This window comes from Elephantulus edwardii, unplaced genomic scaffold (genome assembly GCF_000299155.1).
Source record: "Elephantulus edwardii isolate Elephantulus edwardi_28Jun2011 unplaced genomic scaffold, EleEdw1.0 scaffold00180, whole genome shotgun sequence".
Taxonomy (NCBI): domain Eukaryota; kingdom Metazoa; phylum Chordata; class Mammalia; order Macroscelidea; family Macroscelididae; genus Elephantulus; species Elephantulus edwardii.
In genome coordinates this window covers 3,325,235-3,329,684 of record NW_006399930.1, presented here as the reverse complement: position 1 = coordinate 3,329,684, position 4,450 = coordinate 3,325,235, and the positions used below count along the sequence as shown (strand labels likewise).

At 43.6% G+C, this 4,450-nt stretch overlaps 1 pseudogene; it reads right to left on the bottom strand.

Annotated features, from left to right (window-relative positions):
• Window positions 1–929: 929 nt before the first annotated feature.
• Window positions 930–4,237, bottom strand: LOC102875590 (annotated as a pseudogene).
• Window positions 4,238–4,450: the final 213 nt, after the last annotated feature.

The following is a 4,450-nucleotide window of genomic DNA, read 5'->3' as shown; positions in this document are numbered from 1 at the left end:
TGGGCATCCTTGTCTGGTCCCTATATGCAAGGGGAGTGCTTTTAGTCTTTATTGAGAATGATGTTGGCTCTTGGTTTTGCTTGTATACTTTTTACTATGTTTAGGAAATTTCCTTCTATTCCTATTTTGCTGAGTGTTTTGCTTAAAAATGGGTGTTGGATTTTAGCAAAGAACAAGAACCATATGATCCTGTCTTGATTTCTTGATTGCTGCTATTTGGCTGTTGATTATGGATCTAAGTAAAATGAAATAATTGAGAATGTTTATTTTCTCTATCATGTTACCTATTTGTTCAGTGGTGGGGATTTTTGTTTTCTTGATGGTGCGATGTAATCCATATTGAAGACTAGATGTAGCCTTTGATCTTCAGTAAATGATTCAAGTTTTCTTTACTTTCTGCAAGAAAGTTGGTGTTATCTGTATAATGTAGATTGTTGATGAGTCTTCCTCCAATCCTGATGCCACATTTTTATTCTTATACTCCAGCTGCTTGATTTATTTGCTCAGCATACAGTTGGATTACTCAACTCACTCATTGCTGTTGAGTTAGAACTAACTTATAGCTGACTCTCCATTGAATTTTCTAGGCTGTAAATTACACAGGAGGAGACTTAACAGCTTTCTTTCATGGAGCTATTGCATTTGGCTTAGTAGGGTAATTCTGTACAAAGTAGGTCAGACAGATTCATCACATAATGGCTCAAAATTAATAGTCTGCTAAAGATTTAAAAAAAAAAACACTGAAAGGGAGTTTAGGGATTCTTAATTTATAATAAGCTTGTGGCCAGAGTCAGGGGTACAACTGTCTCCAAATCATGTATCAGCATGAGCACCCCCATCGCCTGTCTTGACTTCATTTTGCTGTGATGTGACGTTCAGGCCAGCAGGCATGTCAGGGGCTCACATGACCGCGTTTCACCAGCAGAATTTCATTTTCTCTGCACTGTCATGAAAACTGACATTTGAATGGGCTGAATCAGTGTGCAGGTTGAAACACTGGCTTCTTTCTCATTTCAGAGAGAGTTTTCACTACAGGGAGTAGATGATTCCTTTTGATAATTACCATTCTGCAGTTCAAGGTACAAGGCCATCAGAGTGGCCTCCAGGACACCTCTTTAGGATAGAACATCGAGGCTGCCTGGTGGAGGCACTTCTGATTTTTGTCATACTCACTCCACAGGCAGTAAGTGCTACCAAGATTGAAAAGCATCACCGTCCTGGCAAAGTTGACTGAACTTGGGTAGCACGAGGGGGTCCACTTCCCAGAAGATTCCATTGCTTCATTTCTCCCTTTGTCTGATCCTTGGTCTTGCTCATTTGAAGAGATTCCCAAGGAGACATCAGTTGCATTCTCTGGGTTCAAGTGTGTAATTGCATCAGATCTCCTGTCCAGAGAGATGAGGACTTTGACAGCATATAAATGCTCCAGAAACGTGAGTGATCCTGATACCTGGGCTGCTGAAGGAGCTTGTCTCCTTGATTCAGAATCAAAGGGTTTCCACCCAAAGCCTGAGCCACCTAAGCACTGCAGGCAAATATGGAGAACTTCAGGTTTTCTAATTCATGTTTCCACACTGGAGAAAAAGTGGGTGCTGGAATACATTTATCTCCACTCTGGCTTTTACTGCCGCGTGGTTCATTGCTTTCACTGCTTTCTGTGATCCCACCTAATTAATTGGTTACTGTTTTAGAACCTTTTTCCTGCTTCAGATCTTGCTGTTGTTCAGGTAAAAGCAACAAAGCATTTCTGAGACAAATGGCCGCAAGCTCCATACTGGGTACAGGAATGGGTGAAGCCTGCCCATTGTTATATACAGTATTTTGTATCGACTGTGAGGTGAGAACTATCTTACAATGATAATCCTGGCCAACAATGGACTGTATAATTCCTTTTTGCTTGGAAGTCCTTTAGTCTCCTGTTGTGAACTCCCCTTATTAGCAGCAACGCAGCATTCAGCCACGTGGAGCCGGAGGTGAGGGTTTGCATGGTAGACGTGCGCAGCTTCGATCAGGCACTCTAGGTGGCCAGCGTCCTTCTCATGTGAAGCAGATGGATTGATCCTGCAGTTATACAGAAGCTCATATCCCTTGTAGGTCAGTAATGTGCACATAGATCTTCCTGAAAATTTTTGCTTGGGTCTGTACTGCCAGCACTGAGCTTGGCACAGACGTTGTTGTTCTCCTGAAGAGCCTTTTTGAAGTAGAAAATACCCGGGTTTGTGCTTGCTCATGGCAAAACTGGTGCAGCTGAGATTGTTCTAGAACATACACCACAGACATTCACCTGTTTTCATGAATGCTGCATGGTCAGCAATGTTGGAACTATTTAGCAGCTTCACAGCTTTTCAATAATTGCCTCTTAAGTACTCACATTTGCTTTTAAGAAACAGAGAGGGTGCAGAATTTCTGGCTTTGTTTATGACCAACTTGATTTCTCTTCTGCAGGCTTCCAAGGACTTCATTTGGATATAAGCTCTTACTTGATACTGATGTATCTTTGACTTCGCAGCTTCTGTTAGCACTCCACTCTTGGTATTCCAGGGCAACAGCAACAAAAATGGGAAGAATGAGACTAGTAATAGCACCAGCAGGGATGGATCTAATGTTAGATGGATCTTAGCTGAAAGCAGGGAATACCAGAGGAGTGTATATCTGTGTTTCATTGATTATGCAAAGGCGTTTGTGTGGATCATAACAAACTGTGGCTGACTCTGAGAAGAATGGGAATCGCAGAACACTTGATCGTGCTAATGGGAAACCTATACTTGGACCAAGAGGCAGTGGTCAGAACGGAGCAAGGAAACTGCATGGTTCAAAATTGGGAAGGCTGTATGGCCAGGGATGTGTCCTGTCTCCATACCTTTTCAACCTGTATGCAGAACAGATTATCTGGGAGGCTGGACTCTATGAGGAGGAATGTGGGGTCAAGATTGGTGGAAGATCTATCAACAATCTGCGTTATGTAGATGACACAACCCTGCTTGTGGAAAGTGAGGAGGACTTGAAGCGCTTACTGCAGAGGGTCAAGGACTGCAGCCTCCAGTATGGATTGAGGCTCAATGTCAAGAAGACAAAGATTCTCACCACTGGGCCAATTGGCAGCATCAGGATGGATGGTGAAGAGGTTGAGATTGTTCACAGCTTTAGTTTGCTTGGTTCCAGTAGTCAGGAATTTAAAAGACATATTGCGTTGGGAAAGTCTGCTGTTAGGGACCTCTCCAAAGTTCTGAAGAGCAATGGTGTCTCTCTGGAGACTAAGGTGTGTCTGATACAGGCTATAGTCTTTACAATCACTTGTTATGCATCAGAGAGTTGGACAATGACTAGGGAGGATAGAAGGAGAATTGATGCCTTTGAGCTGTGGTGCTAGAGAAGAGTATTGACGGTACCATGGACTGCTAGGAAAACAGATTCATCCTGGAAAGGGTTAAACCGGGTGGCTCCTTGGAGGCAAGGATTCTGAGGATTCGTCTCACATACTTTGGACATGTTGTAAGGAGGGACCGGTACTTGGAGAGGGACATCACGCTTGGGAGGGTGGAGAGACAGCAGAGGAGGGGAAGGTCCTATATGAGGTGGATTGATTCGGTGACTGGGGTAATCGAGATAGGTGTATCAGAGACAGTGCGATTAGCACAGGACAGAGCAGAAATTAGGGCTGTTTTACACAGGGTTGCTATGAGTCACAAGCAACTTGATGGCGCATAACAACAACAACAACAGCAAGAAGATGCAAAGCTTTTCAGCCTGGAAGGTTAACAGTACAGGCCAACAAGCAGAAAACATACAGCATAGGCAAATTTTTCTTCAAACGGTTCTATGAATGGATAAAGTTTCTCGCTCACTGATAATGGCTTCTGTGTACTGCCGAAGATGATAAAGAATGACTGCCTGGTTGTGATACAACATTTGATCTCAACATCTTCCAATCCATCCATTTCTTCAACAGCTCAGAGGACCTGATTCTTCAGCTGGGTAAGTGTTTGTCTTAAATTATTGGATGTTGTTGGATTACTTTTAAAAAACTCAGCTACTGCTGTATTCAAAATTATTTTATAATCATCTTTGTTTGTATCTGTAGGCAGGCAAGGTGTTGCAGGCAGGTATCATAATTTCCATTTGTCAAAGCTTGGAAAGCACTCCTGGACTGCTCTTTCTCTTGATCAGTCAGTCCAGAGGACTGATCGGTTCCTTCATGCTTCTCTGCTCCTTGATCTGCAGCTTTGTCTCCAGCCATCTTTTCTGTTTGGCACGGGTTCTGTCCCACAGGTGCCATGGCCCTGACTCCCTAGTTGTTTTCCCGGACCTCAGAGAATGACTCCAGGACACCTCAGCTCAGGCCTGGCCTTGGTTTCCCACCTAGAGAGTGGGCAGATGGTGGGATAAGGAGGTGACAAGGGCCAGTTCACATTCACAGTAGTCTAGCAGCATCAGCAGTTCAGGGGCTGAA